General features: G+C 44.1%; 1 protein-coding gene across 2 annotated transcripts in view; it reads left to right on the top strand.

The window, feature by feature from the left end:
- The first annotated feature begins 1,418 nt into the window (after positions 1–1,418).
- The window catches only part of MS3_00006384 (uncharacterized protein), a 71,026-nt gene continuing 49,526 nt past the window's right edge, over positions 1,419–22,918 (top strand). Inside the window, exons 1-2 of one of the 2 annotated variants that reach the window (XM_051214521.1) lie at positions 1,419–1,647; positions 15,898–16,146. The gene's annotated coding sequence lies outside the window, so the exon portion shown is untranslated. Of the gene's footprint in view, positions 1,648–15,321; positions 16,147–22,918 lie in introns of those variants that run through there. The other variant, XM_051214520.1, reaches the window with a different exon arrangement.

Here is a 22,918-nt window from a genome sequence, read left to right as displayed (position 1 = left end):
TCCCTGATATGCGACGGTTTAAATGACTATCTACTGTCCTTAAATTTCTTCTCACCCCAACAGCATGGTTTCAGGAAGGGTTACTCTTGTATAACCAACCTGCTGACTGCGGTGGACAGATGGGCAAGCATCCTCGATTGCAAGGGAAAGGTTGATGTCATTTACCTTGATTTCTGAAAAGCTTTTGATAAGGTTAACCACTTGTGTCTTATCAACAAGCTCAAACGACTAGGTATCAAACCACCTCTAATCGATTGGCTTACTTCATACCTAAAAAATCGACACTTCAAGGTTAGGGTTGATTTCACTTTATCTCAGGCTATGGAATGTCCTAGTGGGGTCCCCCAGGGCTCAGTACTAGGGCCTCTTCTCTTCTTGATCTACATAAATGATCTTCCTCAACAGGTAACGTCAGACTTACTACTTTTTGCCGACGACGTGAAACTTTGGAGAGAGATACGCAACCAAGACGATACACAGGCACTTCAGGAGGATCTGACGCGACTTCAAAGTTGGGCAGACGATAACGGACTTACCTTTAACACTTCAAAGTGTAAAGTAGTCCATCTGCGACATGTCGCAAACTACAGTTACAACTTAGGAAACTCCTCTCTAGTAGTATCCCAAGTCGAAAAAGATTTAGGAGTCCTGGTGCCCCATGACTTAAAGTCTTACGCTAACTGTGACAAAAATGCCTTCCGAGCAAACCTTGCACTGGTAACGTTGAAGCGCATTTTTGGACAGTTTGACGGACGAACTTTCCATACAATCTTCAATAGTTTCATCCGTCCCCATTTAGAGTACGGAAACATAGTACTCCCCCCCTCACTCCATAAGGACAAGGTCACTTTGGAGCGTATCCAACGGCGAGCCACAAAATCAGTTCGAGGACTCAAATTTAAACTTTATGAAGAGCGCCTCCATTCACTTAACCTTTACCCGTTAGAGTATAGGCGTCTTAGAGGTGATTTACTAATGGCTTATAGTATTCTTAACACTTCTGGACATCCTCTTAAACACCTACTTAAGCTTAGTTCGAATAATAATCTAAGGGGTAACACCCAGAAACTGGAAACACAACATAGCAAGACGGAATGTAGACACAACTTCTACTCCTTAAGAGTTGTCAAAAGCTGGAATTCGCTGCCGGCCGAGCTAGTCCAAGCGACTTCTCAGGAGTCCTTCAAGAGGCAACTTGACCTATTCTTAAGGACCAAGGACAGCATCACATTATGATTTACCAATTTCTTTTCCTTTTTTATTGTTAACATACCTAGGTTCCTGCCTGGAGGATTTGGTGATCCCCTGCTACTAGACACGGAAGCCTGTTAAGCGAAAGCCTCTTCTATTCCGTCCACAACCATTTGAACCATTTGAACCATTTGAACAATGTTTGCGTTTTGAATTTCCAAGTAGCTGTGTGGATTTTGAGTTTTGCGTTACTGTTTGAACCATTTGTTGATGAAGTCAATAAGCGACTCGGGTGGGTATGTGTCGTTTGGTCTCCCAGAGTTTGAAAACTCTCAAAAAACCAGCGGAATTTTGAAAAGATTTGTGAATAGACTGACAAGCAGTACTCCACTTCACACAAAGGATGCTAAAAATAAATTTCAGTCCACAGAAGTCCCTCAGATATCACCTGATAGTGTAAGTTCGTTGTAAGTCTTTGGGTAGTCTTTGGAAACAACCTAGATTATTTTGTGCTATTGGTTCTGGACCTCTTGGACAGGCCTCGCATGAATCGTCACATCATTAATGAATTTTTTTTGTAAAATCTGTCTGTTTATTCGGTTAAGAGGTTATTTAGGGGTTTGGAGTTGAACAAACTATGGTGTAGTTATTTAGCCTCATGGATGGAAAATATCTTCAACAGATGCTTATGTACTAGTGAAGATAGTTTTTCAACCGTCCTTATGTCTTGTCAATGTTGTTTGTACTTGTTGTGATTATACTTGCTTTGGGTACTTATTGCACTAAAAAGCATTCTTGGTCTACTTTAACTAAGAGTACTTTGGTTAAAGTTTGAAATTTTTTGCTAAATTTTGTCCTGAGTACCTGTTTTTAGTCCTTGACTAACACTTGTGTTCACATTGTTATCATTTTTTGTTTTTAAACCTTTTAAATCGAATTACAATGGTTGGTAAGACTCACAAATGTGGGCAACCAAATTGTTTGTTCTCCGTTGAGGAGGGAATGCAGTGTGACGATTGTAAAAAGTGGTACCACAAAATGTGTACACGACTAAGTCCGACGGCTTACAAAAGATGCTCGAAGCCTAACTCGCATTGGCTTTGTATGTTCTGCTGTACGGATAAAAAGGTACTAGTACAGGAGGCTATGGGCCTATTGGCTTTAGCCTGCAAGAAAGTCGATGGCGGGAGCACTGATAACAGGAGCACTGACGATGAAGAATGTGTCAGTGTAGTAAGTGCTGCTACTGGACCCGTTAAACACCTGACTGTGGTTGACGGGAACGTGAAATCTCCGTTGACATTAACGAGGAATGAAGTGTCGCTTGATATTGACATCGGCAGTCATACACCTCTAGTCGAAATAGAAGATCCGGATAAAACTGTCACCGTTCCACATAGTCCAGGTGTGGCTGTTCTGAGTGGCGACAAATGGACTTCGGTAAGAAGGAAAAAAATGAGAAGAAAAAGGCTGTAGGCAAAACGCAGCTGGTCAGTAAGACATTGGAAGGAATGTTATCAGAAGAAAAATCCTCACCGCGTGACAAGACAGATCTCTCTGATATATCAGTCATTTTTCATAAGATAAGAGAATCTTCAGATACTGAACCAAAGGCAAGATTTGAACATGATCTCAATCATATTAAGACATCATTAAGTAAACTACTCCCAGATACAGTTTCAGGAGTTAGTATTTGTAAGCTTTATAGAATAGGAAAAAAGGGATTCCGAAAGTCCTCAGAAAAACCGCCTCCTAAAGGTTACATTCAACACGGTGGAAGAAAGGAACCTGATTCTAAGTAATTCACGTAAACTGATTGGATCCGGAATATATGTCCGTGAGGATCTCAGCCTAGCTGATCATATTAAGAGAAGAGCTGCAGAAGCGGAAATAAACGAGCGTCGCCGAAACGGTGAAAGAAACCTCGTCCTTAAGGGTTTTCAAATTGTAAAAGTTCGGAGCAAAACGATACCCAAGCCACTCTGGGTGGCAAGGGAAAGCTCTTCACAGACTTAAAGGTATGCTACACAAATACTTGCAGCCTTCTAAATAAAATGGCGGAGCTGAAGTCAGTGGTGGATAAAGAAAAACCGGACGTTATCGCTGTCTCGGAAACTTGGTTAACGTCAGAAGTATTAGATAGTGAAATCCAATTGACTGGTTTCATAACCAGTAGGGCTGATAGATTAAACCGTAGGGGAGGCGGGGTTATTCTGTATACGAAAAGTACCCTAACCATAAGATTAGCTGAGACAGTAGCACATGTTTCAGGGACATGTGAACTGGTGAGATGTAAGTTGAAATGCCGAAGGCAAGATATTGAAGAAGTTGTAGTTTATCGCAGTCTAGAATGTGTAGCAGATGGTTTTCTCCTTAGTAAACTTAAGTCCTGGTGTAACAAGAGTAAAAGCCTTGTAGTAGGCGACTTTAATGCACCATATATAAACTGGGTTAACTTAGAAGTAGGGTCATCCATATCGTCGTTCGACTCCAAACTGTTAGAAACCTCGATTGGATTAGCATTATTCCAACACATTAGAGATCCCACAAGATACGACTTAAGAAGCTCTTCTTCTCTTTTAGATTTAGTCTTCACACACGGTGATGACGTTGGTCAAACGGCTTTTCTCCCACCACTTGGGAGAAGTGACCATGCAGTCATCTTATTCAAATTCATGGCTGAGATTGCTTGTCAAACAATTGTGCCGGCCCGTCCTAACATATGGAAGGCAGATATGCAGGCAATTAACTCCACAGCATCGGCTGAGAACTGGGAAATTGACTCAAAGGCATCAGTACAAGAGGCATGGACTCTATTCAGGCAGTTATACAATCGGGTAACTCAACCATACATACCCTGGACTGTCCCAAAGAAAAAGAAGCACGGACATCCCTGGATAGGGCGGGATATTCGACGCCTACTAAGACAAAAGAAGAAATGCTGGGATGTTGCCATCCGCCTTGGCACAGCAGGTACGATGGAACGCTACAGATCGATAAGAAACGAGTGTATAACTAAAATTCGGGAAGCGCAAAGAAAATATGAAACGCAGCTGGCACAATCTGCACTCAAGCAGCCCAAGAGGATATTCTCGTACATAAACTGCAGAACAAGGATTCATCATTGGATTCCCAAACTAATTCAAGTAGGAAGTGAATCTGAAATGATAGAGGAAGATCAGGAAAAAGCAGAGGTTATGGCTGACTATTTTGGGGCAGTTTTCACTCAGGAACCTCCTCTAGAGAAAGAACCAGACCCAATTACAGAGTCAACAAACCAGCTGCTCACCGTGGACTTCGACCAAAACGATGTGCTTAAGGCTCTTAGCACCCTAAACATGGAGAAGTCAACAGGACCAGATGAACTACACCGTAAAATCTTGAGACATATTGCCCAATATATCGCAGCCCCACTGACTGTGATATTCAAAATGTCACTTGACCAAGGTGTGTTACCTATGGACTGGAAGGACGCAATCGTCACTCCCATACATAAAACAGGTCCACGACAAGTTCCATCGAATTACAGACCCGTAAGCCTCACCAGTGTTGTAATTAAAATACTGGAAAGAATAATCAAACGGACCATAACGGCATTTATGGAAACCAATAACTTGCTGAACATGGCACAACATGGTTTTAGAAAGGGTCTATCCTGTACAACGAACCTCCTTATAGCTAGGGAGCTCTGGATTAATGCGCTAGACAACGGAAACTCAGTGGATGTTGTCTACATAGACTTCAGTAAGGCTTTTGACAAGGTGCCAACTAATAGACTGCTATTGAAGTTGGCAAACCTTGGTATTGCCGGACCTCTTTTAAAATGGATTAAGGATTTCCTAGTAGGTCGTAGGCAGAAAGTAAGAATAAATTCCAAGTGCTCCATCTGGAGACCAGTACTTAGTGGAGTACCCCAAGGTTCCGTCCTAGGTCCTTTACTTTTTATAATGTACGTTAATGATCTTACAAGTATAGTACAGTCTCCAATGTTATTATACGCTGACGATGTAAAAATTTGGCGAGTAATAACTGGAGACAAAGACGCATTTACTCTTCAGGCGGACTTAAATAATATGATAAACTGGTCTAAAGAGTGGCTGATGCCTATCAACTCGGAAAAGTGTGTCTACATGCACTTGGGGGATTCAAATGCCCCCGAATGCCCTGGTACGGCCGAGAGTGGGGTGAGTCCGCTCTCCCTCTCGAAATACTCTCACACGGCCACGCGTATACAGCCTCTGCCAGGGAAGTCCTACTCATTGCCTTCTCGTGGCGGGGGTGTTGTTTACAAAAATGAGAGGACGAAAAGCGAATGTCCGGCGCTTTAACCGGATCACAAATCAATGGTGCACATGGGCTCCAGTATCCTGCGGGAACAAATGGCGTATGAACCAATCTTTGGTCACTGGCTACCATGGGATTGCATCTCCTTACGATGCTCCACTGCCTTGTGGGTTAGACCTTTAGATCAAAGGCTCGGGGTGTGGCCCCCTAAGAAAACCACCTGCTTCGGTTTGGGCACCCGGGCAGTATCACAGCCCACACACAAACGATGAACTCTATGTCTATGGCAACTACTTTTATCGCTCCGAAAAACAAAAACAATCAATCGATTCAAATAATTATCATTACTATTATTGTCATTATTAATACTATTATTATTACTATTATTGTCGTTATTATTATTATTATTATTATTATTTCCCACATTATTCACCCTCTTTCATACTTATACAGCGGCTCGGCTTTGGTGGAAATCCGACTGTATCTAAACGTTCTCGAGTCACTGTCCGGTTGAAAGTTGTATGTTACCATCGAATATGAGTACTGAAGCAGTTTTTCTGAAACCACGTGCGCCATTCAAACTGGCTGCCTTCAACGTTCGCACACTTATGCAGGTTGGTCAACAGATAGGGCTGGCTATGTCTTTGGAAAGTCTTAATATTGATGTTTGTTGTCTATCCGAGACCCGTATTCAAGACTCTAGCGAAGTACTACAAATTCGATCTCCATCTGTCACTTCAAAAAGCTTGTTTCACGTGCGCTTATCCGGGGACCCTGTGGCATCTTCGTCTAGTCTTGCAGGCGTTGGTGTCGCACTAAGCGCTAGAGCTGAGACAGCACTAATCGATTAGATCCCTATTAACAGTCGGTTATGTGCTGTTAGATCAGAAAGTCCCATCAGAGTGAGAAGAAATCGGCGTGAGAAACGATGTCTCTTTGTCATCTCCGCCTATGCCCCGACAGATTGCAGCCCAGATGCAATCAAGGATGAATTCTACCACAAGTTAACTATTCTTCTCCAGTAAGTGCGTTCGACAGATATTACAGTACTAGCCGGAGACTTGAATGCTCAGGTCGGGCGTCTAGGCGCAGAAGAGAGTCGTTTAGGTGGCCGATGGGGACTCGTTGGTCGCAGGTCAGATAACGGGGACCGTCTACTGCAACTATGCACAGACCACAACCTGTTTCTGGCTAGCACTAACTTTCGGCACAGTCATCGCCGATGTGCCACCTGGCGTCCTCCCTCTGCATCTCAAGCCTGGACTCAGATTGATCACATCGCGATCAGCTACCGCTGGCGTGGTTGTGTACAAGACTGCCGCTCCTTTTGGAGTACCTATCTGGACTCTGACCATGCCTTGGTCTGCGCCAATCTTGCCTTACTTTTCAGTGGCCAACGAAGTGACCGCCACCAACGGGTTGATGTTAGCAAGCTGGTTGCAACTTCTGTTGCAAATAAGTATCGAACCGAGTTAGCCTCTAGGCTAGCTACCACTCCACCGAAAAGTATAGATGAGCATTGGTTGCAATTGCATGACGCCATGAAAATGGCGGGGACAGTCAGTTGTGGGTTTGCGAAACGTCCCGCTTTTAAGCACTGGGTTTCTTCTGGTTCCTTACAACTCATTGAAGCCCGTCGGTCTACTCCGGGTGACCGTGAGTTTGACCATAAACGAAGGATGTTATGTAAGGAAATCGGGCAAAGCTTGCGTAAGGACCGAGAAGCCTGGTGATCGAAGCGTGCTAATGAGTTGGAAGCAGCAGCTGCATCTGGTAACGACCGGAAGCTCTTCCAACTCATCCGAGCCACTGGCAGCAAGAAGTCTGGTGTGAGTGAAACAATCTGCGAGGGTGATGGGATGCCAATCACTAACATCCATCGACGTCTTGGACGATGGGCAGAGTTTTTCGAAGGGCAGTTCAACTGGCCTGCTGCTCCGGCAACATCAGTCAGACTGTCCTGCCCTCCATGGCCGGTGACGACTGATCCACCAAACGAGGAGGAAGTCCGCAAGGAACTCCAACTCTTGAAGCGTTACAAATCACCTGGCCCAGATGACTTACCTCCAGCTCTTTTTAAAGATGGTGGTGACTTTTTGACTAAGGAATTGACGACGTTGTTTACAAAGGTTTGGGAACTAGAGAGTGTACCAACGTCATGGAATGAGTCGATAGTTGTCCCTATCTTTAAAAAGGGTTCACGTCGTTCCTGTAACAACTATCGGGGATAAGTCTACTTCCGATTGCGTCCAAGCTATTGGCTTCCGTCATACTTCGTAGGTTGTTCAAAACCCGAGAAAGATTGACTCGCGAGGAGCAGGCTGGTTTTCGTTCTGGTCGAGGATGTATTGATCATATCTTCACCCTCCGCCAAATGTTAGAACACCGCCATACTTATCAAAGGCCAACAATCGTAGTGTTTCTTGACATCAGGGCTGCCTTCGATTCGTTGGACAGAACTGTTCTCTGGGATTGTCTATTGAAGAAGGGTGTGCCTGAGAAGTTTATTAACATCCTAAAAGCCCTATATAAAAACACCTCAGGCAGAGTGAGGGCATACAACCACCTTTCTCCATTGTTCCATTCGAGTAGTGGGGTTAGGCAGGGTTGCCCAATCTCACCATTCCTCTTCAACTTTGCCATCGATGACATTCTGGAAACAGCTCTGATGAATGTAAGTAATGGTGGTGTGGATCTGTTGCCTGGAGAAAGACTTCTCGACCTTGAGTATGCGGACGATATTGTCTTACTGTGCGATAATGCCCAAGGCATGCAATCCGCACTTAATCAGTTGACAATCAGTGTCCGTAGGTATTGTATGTGCTTTGCACCTTCTAAGTGCAAAGTACTTTTACAAGACTGGCTGGATTTTAATCCTGTACTTATCCTGGATGGTGAGCAGATAGAAGTAGTCGAGAAGTTCGTGTATCTGGGTAGCTGCATATGTGCTGGTGGGGGTGTGAGTGATGAGATCAATGCACGAATAGTGAAAGCCAGAGCGGCTTATGCCAATCTAGGCCATCTTTGGCACCTTCGTGATGTTAGTCTGGCTGTAAAAAGTCGGATCTACAACGCGTCGGTGAGAGCAGTTTTGCTCTATGCTTGTGAAACCTGGCCTCTCCGAGTTGAGAATGTTAGACGACTCTCTGTGTTCGATCATCGCTGTCTCCGAAGGATTGCTGACATTCAGTGGCAACACCATGTCAGTAATGCAGAGGTTCGGCATCGTGTGTTCGAGCACAGAGACGATAATCCAATTGGTGTCACCATCTCGAAACACCGACTTCGGTGGCTTGGACATGTTCTCCGAATGTCGTCCCAGAGAATTCCACGTCGTGTATTATTTGCCGACTCTGGGACTGGTTGGAAGAAGCGGAGAGGTGGTCAGTGCATGACATGGTGTCGTGGCATGAAAGAAAGCTGCAAAGGACTGGCTTGTGTCGGTCCTTCACGACTCCCTGGTTGGGGTCCGAGAGATGATGCTACACAGTGGCTAGAGACGTTATCAGATATGGCTCAGAATAGAAGCCAGTGGCGATCGTGCTGTAACCTTCTTTTACTTTCTTCATAAAAAGTGGTTGTGTCTCCCTTACCTGAAAGATTTCTTCCGATTGTACCTTTGCGTTCCCTGATTACTAGCACATTACCTTACACCAATCTCTTCGTTATTGTTCTCTCTTTTTTTTTGTTGCGCTCCTTAGCTTTTTTTTTCTTTCTTTGTATTCCTCTCGAATTTTCATTGTTTTGTGTGGCGCATATATATTGGCGCTCCTCTGTACCAATATTCATGTGTCCAAATAAAATAAATAAAATAAATGGGGGATTCAAAGGTTAATACGTACAACATAGGGGATGTGTTATTACCCGTAGTCCGGTCTCATAAGGACCTAGGGGTGACAGTGAGCAATGATCTTAAGACGACGGCCCATTGCCGGGAGGTCGCAGTTAAGGGGTTTCGAACCCTCTGGGCTTTAAAAAGGACATTCACTAAGTTTGATACTACCATGTTCACCACAGTATACACATCCTTAGTGAGAACTAAGTTAGAGAACTGTGTTCAAGCTGCAAGCCCCTGTTTAAAAGGTGACTCAGACATACTAGAAAAAGTACAGAGGGCAGCTACGCGTGCAATTCCGAAACTCCGGGGTTTATCATATAAAGAGCGGCTTGAAAAACTGAGCCTCTTTACTCTGTCCTATCGCAGACTAAGGGGAGATCTAATATTGATGTACAGAATACTGAGAAATGATTTCGGACCTAACTTATTCTCTCTCTTTCTTCCCACTAGATCGGGACACCTCAGAGGACATAGCAGGCGAGTAGAAAAGCCAAGAACGAACAAAATACCCGTGGCATACAGGTTTTCACACCGAGTCATCAATACTTGGAACCTGCTGCCTGAAGCAGTGGTGTCCGCACCTTCAATTGACTCTTTCAAGAGAAGACTGGACACTCACAGAAGCATACTAGAAAAGGCCGTAGGCCTTCTGTCCTTACTACACAAATCTGAATCTGATTAATATCAATGATCAGTACTACAAACACTAATACGTATCAGGTGCACTTCCTTACCGAAATTCTATTAAATGATCTCCGGAAGCGGTACATTATTATCACGACCAGTGGTCATCTTGCTTATCTAAATTATGCGTGTTAACCGAAACTGACTCTGGAGATCACACCTTTCCGTTCCTACACTTTGGTTTTGCTGTTTAAAATAACCTAATTTTGGTCAAATTTATAGCATTTATTCCTATTGTTGTGTCTAACACTGGTTTGCTGTGCACGACAACTTCGCTTTTTGCTCAAAAACATACGGTTCCATGCTCTTTTTATCAAGGGTCTTTGAATAGGTACTAACTTGGGCATTGGTTTGTCCTATTGTTAGATTAATCTCTTTCTGTATTGTTCCAAGCATTTAACCCTACAAGTATCATAACTTTCAAAAATCCAACTATAAGGGTGGGACTTGTTAGTAAAATACATTATCTATTGTCTTAATGTCACTTTTTTCTCTTACCACTTAATCATGCTGGTACTGGAAGGAATTGAAATGTATACATGACCCCAAAGTCTTGCGAAAGACAAATGACGTGCAGTCTATACAAATATAATTCCATCTCTGCACTTCAGATATCACTAAAAATTATGTGTATATGCGTAGGTAAGTGATACCTTTATAATATTTGATTTGTTTGAAATATTGAAACGTCACTTGAAATATGACACTTAGAAATTCTATGTTATGAATGATTGACTTACTGTTTATCGATTAGTGAACCAACCTCCGATTATAAAGTTCCTGGTAATTTTTGATTACGCAACTTCATATGTACACATACTAAGCCGTGTGCCCAGTAAAAAGAGATTTCTCAACCGCCCTAGTTATTTAATGTACATACTCGATAGACGATTGACCGTATGCCTAAAATCATTGTGTGATCACAGTGCATGAAGAATAATTTAGTTCACTTGTTGCCAAATGTTCGCGACATGCACATACTTTGTTCTATGAATCATCTAAAGTAGATCAAACTACTGCGCTCAACAAAATTGTATCTGCTTCCTCTTTAGTGTTTAATAGTCCCAATAGTTTGTGTGCACCAGCTTCCCTGCCTTAACTAAGCATTGCATAACTATGCGCGGTTTCGATTCAGGTTTTATATTCATTTCAAACTGCTACCTCTAAATAAAACAAAATGATTACATTTTATAAATAAGACATATTTAGGCTTTAGTCTTTCCATTTACCATTTGATCTTTTCGCAGTGCTACTCACTTTTTATAAACTTGATAATTTTTTCGATACAACCCATCGCTACTTAAAAATCTAACAAACTAACTTCCAGGATAGTAAAAAGAAACCCTCTCAGGTCAATTAAAAGTTTTAAATTATTGGTGGGATATAGAAAGATTGCTAGACAAGCAATTTCAAATTTAGGGGTAGGGTTCTAGATGAGATGATCAATCAGTAAGTTTGTAAACCAGTATAAACCGAGGCTGCAACGTGCTATTCATAACTAGCCATTAACTTCTGCAAGTGTCGATCAAAACGATTACAGTTTTGAAAAAGGGTAACAGGAGTTTTATTTATTTATTTATTTGAACACATAAATATTGGTACAAGAGAGCGCCAATATATATGCGCCACACAAAACAATGAGAATTCGAAGAGAAATAGAAAAAAAAGATAACAATAACGAAGAGATTGGTGTAAGGTAGTGTACTAGTAATCAGGGAACGCAAAGGTACAATCGGAAGAAATCTTTCAGGTAAGGGAGACACAACCACTTTTTATGAAGAAAGTAAAAGAAGGTTACAGCACGATCGCCACTGGCTTCTATTCTGAGCCATATCTGATAACGTCTCTAGCCACTGTGTAGCATCATCTCTCGGACCCCAACCAGGGAGTCGTGAAGGACCGACACAAGCCAGTCCTTTGCAGCTTTCTTTCATGCCACGACACCATGTCATGCACTGACCACCTCTCCGCTTCTTCCAACCAGTCCCAGAGTCGGCAAATAATACACGACGTGGAATTCTCTGGGACGACATTCGTAGAACATGTCCAAGCCACCGAAGTCGGTGTTTCGAGATGGTGACACCAATTGGATTATCGTCTCTGTGCTCGAACACACGATGCCGAACCTCTGCATTACTGACATGGTGTTGCCACTGAATGTCAGCAATCCTTCGGAGACAGCGATGATCGAACACAGAGAGTCGTCTAACATTCTCAACTCGGAGAGGCCAGGTTTCACAAGCATAGAGCAAAACTGCTCTCACCGACGCGTTGTAGATCCGACTTTTACAGCCAGACTAACATCACGAAGGTGCCAAAGATGGCCTAGATTGGCATAAGCCGCTCTGGCTTTCACTATTCGTGCATTGATCTCATCACTCACACCCCCACCAGCACATATGCAGCTACCCAGATACACGAACTTCTCGACTACTTCTATCTGCTCACCATCCAGGATAAGTACAGGATTAAAATCCAGCCAGTCTTGTAAAAGTACTTTGCACTTAGAAGGTGCAAAGCACATACAATACCTACGGACACTGATTGTCAACTGATTAAGTGCGGATTGCATGCCTTGGGCATTATCGCACAGTAAGACAATATCGTCCGCATACTCAAGGTCGAGAAGTCTTTCTCCAGGCAACAGATCCACACCACCATTACTTACATTCATCAGAGCTGTTTCCAGAATGTCATCGATGGCAAAGTTGAAGAGGAATGGTGAGATTGGGCAACCCTGCCTAACCCCACTACTCGAATGGAACAATGGAGAAAGGTGGTTGTATGCCCTCACTCTGCCTGAGGTGTTTTTATATAGGGCTTTTAGGATGTTAATAAACTTCTCAGGCACACCCTTCTTCAATAGACAATCCCAGAGAACAGTTCTGTCCAACGAATCGAAGGCAGCCCTGATGTCAAGAAACACTACGATTGTTGGCCTTTGATAAGTATGGCGGTGTTCTAACATTTGGCGGAGGGTGAAGATATGATCAATACATCCTCGACCAGAACGAAAACCAGCCTGCTCCTCGCGAGTCAATCTTTCTCGGGTTTTGAACAACCTACGAAGTATGACGGAAGCCAATAGCTTGGACGCAATCGGAAGTAGACTTATCCCCGATAGTTGTTACAGGAACGACGTGAACCCTTTTAAAGATAGGGACAACTATCGACTCATTCCATGACGTTGGTACACTCTCTAGTTCCCAAACCTTTGTAAACAACGTCGTCAATTCCTTAGTCAAAAAGTCACCACCATCTTTAAAAAGAGCTGGAGGTAAGTCATCTGGGCCAGGTGATTTGTAACGCTTCAAGAGTTGGAGTTCCTTGCGGACTTCCTCCTCGTTTGGTGGATCAGTCGTCACCGGCCATGGAGGGCAGGACAGTCTGACTGATGTTGCCGGAGCAGCAGGCCAGTTGAACTGCCCTTCGAAAACTCTGCCCATCGTCCAAGACGTCGATGGATGTTAGTGATTGGCATCCCATCACCCTCGCAGATTGTTTCACTCACACCAGACTTCTTGCTGCCAGTGGCTCGGATGAGTTGGAAGAGCTTCCGGTCGTTACCAGATGCAGCTGCTGCTTCCAACTCATTAGCACGCTTCGATCACCAGGCTTCTCGGTCCTTACGCAAGCTTTGCCCGATTTCCTTACATAACATCCTTCGTTTATGGTCAAACTCACGGTCACCCGGAGTAGACCGACGGGCTTCAATGAGTTGTAAGGAACCAGAAGAAACCCAGTGCTTAAAAGCGGGACGTTTCGCAAACCCACAACTGACTGTCCCCGCCATTTTCATGGCGTCATGCAATTGCAACCAATGCTCATCTATACTTTTCGGTGGAGTGGTAGCTAGCCTAGAGGCTAACTCGGTTCGATACTTATTTGCAACAGAAGTTGCAACCAGCTTGCTAACATCAACCCGTTGGTGGCGGTCACTTCGTTGGCCACTGAAAAGTAAGGCAAGATTGGCGCAGACCAAGGCATGGTCAGAGTCCAGATAGGTACTCCAAAAGGAGCGGCAGTCTTGTACACAACCACGCCAGCGGTAGCTGATCGCGATGTGATCAATCTGAGTCCAGGCTTGAGATGCAGAGGGAGGACGCCAGGTGGCACATCGGCGATGACTGTGCTGGAAGTTAGTGCTAGCCAGAAACAGGTTGTGGTCTGTGCATAGTTGCAGTAGACGGTCCCCGTTATCTGACCTGCGACCAACGAGTCCCCATCGGCCACCTAAACGACTCTCTTCTGCGCCTAGACGCCCGACCTGAGCATTCAAGTCTCCGGCTAGTACTGTAATATCTGTCGAACGCACTTACTGGAGAAGAATAGTTAACTTGTGGTAGAATTCATCCTTGATTGCATCTGGGCTGCAATCTGTCGGGGCATAGGCGGAGATGACAAAGAGACATCGTTTCTCACGCCGATTTCTTCTCACTCTGATGGGACTTTCTGATCTAACAGCACATAACCGACTGTTAATAGGGATCTAATCGATTAGTGCTGCCTCAGCTCTAGTGCTTAGTGCAACGCCAACAACAGCAAGACTAGACGAAGATGCCACAGGGTCACTGAATAAACGCACGTAAAACAAGCTTTTTGAAGCGACAGATGGAGATCGAATTTGTAGTACTTCACCAGAGTCTTGAATACGGGTCTCGGATAGACAACAAACATCAATATTAAGACTTTCCAAAGACATAGCCAGCCCTATCTGTTGTCCGACCTGCATAAATGTGCGAACGTTGAAGGCAGCCAGTTTGAATGGTGCACGTGGTTTCCAAAAACTGCTTCAGTATTCGTATTTGGTGGTAGCATTCAATTTTCAACTAGTCAGTGACTTGAGAACGTTTAGATACAGTCGAATTTCCACCAAAGACGAGCCGCTGTATAAGTATAAAAGAGGGTGAATAATGTGGTAAATAATAATAATAATAACAATAATAATAATAATAATAATAATGGCAATAATAGTAGTAATAATAATAGTATTAATAATGACAATAATTGTAATGATAATAATTTGAATCAATTGCTTGTTTTTCGAAGCGAGAAAAGTAATTTCCATAGGCATAGAGAGTTCATCAATTTGTGTGTGGGCTGTGATACTGCCAGGGTGCCCGAACCGAAGCAGGTGGTTATCTTAGGGGGCCACTCCCCGAGCGTTTGACCTTAAGGTCTGACCCACAAGGCAATGGAGCATCGTGAGGAGATGAAGTCCCATGGTAGCCGGTGACCAATGATTGGTTCATGCGCCATTTGTTCCCGCAGGATACTGGAGCCCATGTGCACCATTGATTTGTGATCCGGTTAAAGCGCCGGACATTCGCTTTTCGTCCTCTCATTTTTGTAAACAACACCCCCGCCACGAGAAGGCAATGAGTAGGACTTCTTTGGCAGAGGCTGTATACGCGTGGCCGTGTGAGAGTATTTCGAGAGGGAGAGCGGACTCTCCCCACTCTCGGCCGTACCAGGGCATTCGGGGGAGTAACGTCTACGCATAGCAACCGCTAATAAATCCCGACTGTTTGTTCAATCTTATTTGTAATCGAAACTCTCGATGTTTCAAATCAATGAACTTGTTCATTATTGGTTGAAAAGCTTTGAAGATACACTAATTTATTTTACCGTAAATGTTAAAAAAATACATTGCTCCATGCTTGTTCCGTATACATTCATGCCTTCAATCCTGTCCAATTTTAATGTTCTACTTTCGTCGATCACATACTACTGATGCTTTTTTGTAGCTCCTTTTCTTTTATCCACTAAGTAGTGTTTAAAGTTAGTTATTACTGCACTTTAACTAAAAGGTAGTATGTCAGTTGAAATAGCTAAAACACTTTCTCACAGTTCCATAATATAAATTGTTGATAGTTTGTATTGTATCTAAATTTCTGTAGAAAAATGAACGTAATAAATTGTCCCATAATGGCCTCTCAGCATTGGATGAAAACATATCTGACGGAATGTCTAGTTCTTCTTCACATAATCAATTGCCCGGATCTATTCGACCCCCTGAAAGACGCTACTGGATGCAAGATGAAAATTGCAAATTTTGTTTTGAATGCGGTACACGTTTTACTGCCATCCGCCGTAAACATCATTGCCGTGTTTGTGGGAGGATATTTTGTAATCAGTGCAGTAATAAGGTAAGTCTGTAAGATTGGTAATATTTCCAGTGAGTTATTTTTTCAATCAAGTGATTTTTCATTTTCATCAGTAACGAGTTCGAATTCTCAGTCAGTCAGTCAGTCAGTCAGTAACAACGTAGAACTTCGTACGTTCGTACATCGGTTCGAGTTGCCATACCACATTAGCACAGAGATGCAGTTGTCGACTTAAATTCCGTAGTGGTAGAGGTAGTAAGAGTATAAACAGTAATCGGAAACATTAGGGCTTGAAGATGTTATTCAAGGAATATAATACAGTGAAATAAATTTGGAAAGAAAATAAGGGACATGAAGAATTCAGAAGATTAGAATTTAGGAGAACACAAAAAGTGGATGCACTTGCGCCATTGTAAACGATTCAGGATCTCTAACCATCAGTTGCTATCATCTCGCAGTCCCCAACCAGGTAGTCTACACCTACCAACATGGTTCAGTCCACTTGACAGTGACTTCATGGACTTGTGCCATGTTTTGGTCTGGTCGCCCCTAGCTTTCTTCCAACCTACTCCTATACCACTGAACATAGCACGTCGAGGCAGTCGGTCGTTGGGCATACGTAACACGTGTTCCAGCCATCTTAACTGATGAAGTTTCACTACTTCATCAATTGATTTGCCATCCTTGCCTAGTACCCGTTTCCTAACAACTGTGTTACTTACTCGATGGTCCCATGATATACGAGCAATGTTTCGAAGACACCTATGATCAAATACTAGTAGCCTACGGATATCCTCTACTCTTACCGGCCATGTTTCACTGCCATGAAGTAGGACGGGACGAACTGCTGCGCAGTAAACACGTCCTTTGGTTGATAGACGGATATCTCGCCTACGCCATAAACGATGCAAGTTGGCAAAAGCTAGTCGAGCCTTCTGTATCCGTGCTGAGATTTCGTGACACACTAAACCACAAGGGCTGATGAGACTTCCAAAATAAGTGAAGCGGTCGACAAGATCGACTACTTCACTCCCTATCATTAGTTCGTGTGTCGATGCAACCCAATCCTGAAGCAACATTTTGCATTTCGAGGGGGAGAATCGCATCTCGAACATGCTTTTGCCTTTTCTTATAGACTGGCACAATCAGTGATTGAGACCAATCAGATGGGATTACGTCCAGTTCCCAAATTCTACCTAAGACCTCAGTTAATCCCACTGCTAATACTGGACCACAATCCTTAAAAATCTCAGGAGTAAACCTGTCAGGGCCTGCTGCTCTCCCTCGCTTCAGATTTCCTGTAGCTTTTTCAACTTCATAAAGAGTCGGAGGACCTACGTTAACTTGCCATTCAGGTTGACTGGAGATCGTGGGAAACCGAAGTGTGGCTGAAGGCCAGTTGAACTGATCCCTAAAGTGTTCTGCTCATCGATTCAATCTCCTGGATTGAGAATGTATAATATGTCCATCTTTCTCTGAGATTGTTTCGCTAACAGTCGGGTTCCTAATACCGGTTTCCTTAACAAGTCTGAACAATTGTTTGCTATTATCTATTGCCGCTGCCTTTTCCATCTCTCTTGCTTTCGCTACCCACCACTGTTCACGATCATTGTGTAGGCTTCGTGTCAACTTGCGCTTAAGCTGACTCCGCTAAGAGGTTTCCTTGCTGCGTCTTTCCTACGTCCACCAAGAAGCAGGCAAATACGCGCCCGCACTAGAGCATGATCTGAATCTAAGCATGTGCTCCAGAATGAGCGGCAGTCTTCTATCGAGCCCCTCCATCGGTGGATGATAGCGATGTGATCTATTTGGGTCCAACGTTGGGACGAATTAGGGGGTTGCCATGTTAAAAGATGTTTTCCCTTATGCTTAAAGTTAGTATTTGCAAGAAACAGGCGGTTATCTGAGCATAGCTGCAACAGACGGTCACCATTATCTGTTCTTCGAGGCACGACTCTATAAGATCCATCCAGGTGTCTTTCTTTTTCGCTTAGTTTACCTAATTGAGCATTAAATTCACCAGCCACTATTGCTACATCAGAGCGCCTAGCTTTTCGGAGAAGGTCGGAAAGCTTTCTGTAAAACTCATTTTTTACATCTGAGCTGCAGTCCGTGGGAGAATAAGCAGAGACGACGAAGAGGCAACGACGAGTGTCCCTATCTTCCCGAGTCCTTACTGTTCCGTTTAGTCGGACAACGCACAAACGACTGTCTACTGGGATCCACTCTAAGAGAGCTTATTCTGCCCTAGGACTCAATGCTATACCTACACCGGCGGGGCCACGAGAAGCAGCATCAGGGCTTACAGATACACGAAGTGTGAATCGTGTTGGTTCTTTATTTTGACATGGTGAGGTCAAGTGAATGACGCTACTCGGATCCTGTATGCACGTTTCGGAGACGCAGCACACATCGACGGCGCGAGATTCTAATGTCCTAGCTAAGGAAGCCTGTTGTCCTATTTGGCACAGTGTTCGAACGTTAAAAGCTCCTACGTGTAGTTTAGAGCGTGGTTTCAGGAGACCAGGAATAGCGTTCCGCGTACTCGAATCGTTTGCCCTAGCGGTGCAAGGTGATAAAGGGACGCGAGAAGGGTTAGTTGGGGAGATAAGAGAGGTATTAGGAGGTGTAGGAAGGATTTGAATGTGACCAACGTGGTCTCGTGGGCTGTTACGGGTATGAGGGCTGATGTCACTTCCCGGTTGCCCACACCGTGGGAGGGTATTTCTTGAGGGACCTGAAAAGAAAGTTGGATTAATGTTGGCCTTAACGACTTGGAAGCGTGACTGTAGAGTCCAAGGGACAACTGTTTGAGGCCGGTCGCGCACGGCCTTTTCGTGGAAGGTTTTTAATGTGTTAGCTCCGTTCTTCAAAGGGCCTTACCACCGGAGACGGAAATCCGTGAGGTAAGGTGAGGCGTGACATTTTAGAGTCGACCTTTTCTAACCCCTTCCTTCCTTGTGAGAAGGCAGCATCGCTGCAGATGCTGGTTGTCCGAGGGAAACACCTTACTGCCGTCACACCCCTCTATAGTCGGCAGTACGACTTCGCCCTCAGACCTTGAGTTACTGCTTGTAGTCTTACCGTTCTCGAATCGATCTGCCTGGCGTGGTAGAACCTACAGGAACATATGTTCCAGCCAATATAACTCGGTTGGGACATCATGATAGGCAAGCCCGGCCACCGAGTCAAGGTAGCAGCTACAGTCGGATTCTACCTTATCTATAGCGAAAGATAACCGATCAATATCGTAAATCCTCATTATTTTTGCGATTAATAGCTATATGCACAGACGTGCTATAAGTAACCGAGTCACATCAGGTGTTTTGAGAACATTCGCATTTTGACCTCTGAGACCAATACTAATCAAATAAAACATGTAGACTTACAAGTGTCATTTAGTACTACAGTAGCATCTGTCGGGAATATCTAAAGGACTAGTGAATCCCGGAAATTTCTCAGTTAGTTGATTTCTAGGACCATTGCTGCGGGCCTCGGAAAGTAAAATAAAGTGGAGATAAAATATCAGATGAAAAACGTCATAAAATGATGATTGGGAATAGCAGAGAAAGGGAAAAGTGATGGAAACTTCAATAGAGATAAATAAAGTGGGGGAATTCCTCTAAATTCATCGTAGAGACAGGCTAACAAGTTAGTATTCAATGAAACTTCCTTTGAAAAAGTGATGAAATAGTGCTTTACTCATAGACTAAGCAAGTAGAGCAGTTAGCATCACAGTTTAAGGAACAATTCAGTTGATTACCAACTTGTCTTAAGTCACTCATTATCTACAAATATTGTGAATAGAACCTTAACATAATATCTGCAGCTTCTAGCTAAGTCGAGGAAACTGCGATAAATTTAAGGCATTGATCGGGTAACTTTGATAACCTGTAGAAATACTAGTATACGGTCAACAGTTGGATTCACTGAGATATTAGTTAGCCTGGAAGGTTTGTATAATTTTGTCGGTCACAGATCACCATGGCTCTTAACACAGGTTAAAAACCTTATTCAAATAACCGTAAATGAATCAGTTTGACTGATAATAGCTTTCATAACCATCCAACTCTTAGTTGGAGTTTAAAGTCGGTAACCTGTTTAAAGTAACAGGTTTCAGGCTTGGCCATAAGTGTGTCGATCAAATATTTGCTCTACCTTCGGCGGCCCCCATGTGCCCTGGTATGGCTGAGGGTGTGGAGGGCCCTCCCCTCTTCTCGAAATGCCCTCACACGGTCACGCGTATACAGCCTCTGCCAGGGAAGTCCTACTCACTACCTTCTCGTGGCGGGGTATTGTTTACGGAAATGAGAGGGTGAAAAGCGAATGTCCGGCGCTTTAACCGGATCACAAACCAATGGTGCACATGGGCTCCAGTATTCTGAGGGGAAAATGGCGTATGAACCAATCATTGGTCACCGGCTACCATGGGACTTCATCTCCTCACGATGCTCCATTGCCTTGTGGGTCAGACCTTAAGGTCAAACGCTCGGGGAGTGGCCCCTAAGATAACCACCTGCTTCGGTTCGGGCACCCTGGCAGTATCACAGCCCACACACAAATTGATGAACTCTCTATGCCTATGGAAATTACTTTTCTCGCTTCGAAAAACAAGCAATTGATTCAAATTATTATCATTACAATTATTGTCATTATTAATACTATTATTATTACTACTATTATTGCCATTATTATTATTATTATTATTATTATTATTATTATTATTATTATTATTATTATTTACCACATTATTCACCCTCTTTTATACTTATACAGCGGCTCGTCTTTGGTGGAAATTCGACTGTATCTAAACGTTCTCAAGTCACTGACTAGTTGAAAATTGAATGCTACCACCAAATACGAATACTGAAGCAGTTTTTGGAAACCACGTGCACCATTCAAACTGGCTGCCTTCAACGTTCGCACATTTATGCAGGTCGGACAACAGATAGGGCTGGCTATGTCTTTGGAAAGTCTTAATATTGATGTTTGTTGTCTATCCGAGACCCGTATTCAAGACTCTGGTGAAGTACTACAAATTCGATCTCCATCTGTCGCTTCAAAAGCTTGTTTTACGTGCGTTTATTCAGTGACCCTGTGGCATCTTCGTCTAGTCTTGCTGTTGTTGGCGTTGCACTAAGCGCTAGAGCTGAGGCAGCACTAATCGATTAGATCCCTATTAACAGTCGGTTATGTGCTGTTAGATCAGAAAGTCCCATCAGAGTGAGAAGAAATCGGCGTGAGAAACGATGTCTCTTTGTCATCTCCGCCTATGCCCCGACAGATTGCAGCCCAGATGCAATCAAGGATGAATTCTACCACAAGTTAACTATTCTTCTCCAGTAAGTGCGTTCGACAGATATTACAGTACTAGCCGGAGACTTGAATGCTCAGGTCGGGCGTCTAGGCGCAGAAGAGAGTCGTTTAGGTGGCCGATGGGGACTCGTTGGTCGCAGGTCAGATAACGGGGACCGTCTACTGCAACTATGCACAGACCACAACCTGTTTCTGGCTAGCACTAACTTTCGGCACAGTCATCGCCGATGTGCCACCTGGCGTCCTCCCTCTGCATCTCAAGCCTGGACTCAGATTGATCACATCGCGATCAGCTACCGCTGGCGTGGTTGTGTACAAGACTGCCGCTCCTTTTGGAGTACCTATCTGGACTCTGACCATGCCTTGGTCTGCGCCAATCTTGCCTTACTTTTCAGTGGCCAACGAAGTGACCGCCACCAACGGGTTGATATTAGCAAGCTGGTTGCAACTTCTGTTGCAAATAAGTATCGAACCGAGTTAGCCTCTAGGCTAGCTACCACTCCACCGAAAAGTATAGATGAGCATTGGTTGCAATTGCATGACGCCATGAAAATGGCGGGGACAGTCAGTTGTGGGTTTGCGAAACGTCCCGCTTTTAAGCACTGGGTTTCTTCTGGTTCCTTACAACTCATTGAAGCCCGTCGGTCTACTCCGGGTGACCGTGAGTTTGACCATAAACGAAGGATGTTATGTAAGGAAATCGGGCAAAGCTTGCGTAAGGACCGAGAAGCCTGGTGATCGAAGCGTGCTAATGAGTTGGAAGCAGCAGCTGCATCTGGTAACGACCGGAAGCTCTTCCAACTCATCCGAGCCACTGGCGGCAAGAAGTCTGGTGTGAGCGAAACAATCTGCGAGGGTGATGGGATGTCAATCACTAACATCCATCGACGTCTTGGACGATGGGCAGAGTTTTTCGAAGGGCAGTTCAACTGGCCTGCTGCTCCGGCAACATCAGTCAGACTGTCCTGCCCTCCATGGCCGGTGACGACTGATCCACCAAACGAGGAGGAAGTCCGCAAGGAACTCCAACTCTTGAAGCGTTACAAATCACCTGGCCCAGATGACTTACCTCCAGCTCTTTTTAAAGATGGTGGTGACTTTTTGACTAAGGAATTGACGACGTTGTTTACAAAGGTTTGGGAACTAGAGAGTGTACCAACGTCATGGAATGAGTCGATAGTTGTCCCTATCTTTAAAAAGGGTTCACGTCGTTCCTGTAACAACTATCGGGGATAAGTCTACTTCCGATTGCGTCCAAGCTATTGGCTTCCGTCATACTTCGTAGGTTGTTCAAAACCCGAGAAAGATTGACTCGCGAGGAGCAGGCTGGTTTTCGTTCTGGTCGAGGATGTATTGATCATATCTTCACCCTCCGCCAAATGTTAGAACACCGCCATACTTATCAAAGGCCAACAATCGTAGTGTTTCTTGACATCAGGGCTGCCTTCGATTCGTTGGACAGAACTGTTCTCTGGGATTGTCTATTGAAGAAGGGTGT

Source organism: Schistosoma haematobium, chromosome 2 (genome assembly GCF_000699445.3).
Source record: "Schistosoma haematobium chromosome 2, whole genome shotgun sequence".
Lineage (NCBI taxonomy): Eukaryota > Metazoa > Platyhelminthes > Trematoda > Strigeidida > Schistosomatidae > Schistosoma > Schistosoma haematobium.
This window is presented reverse-complemented; position numbering and strand designations above follow the sequence as displayed.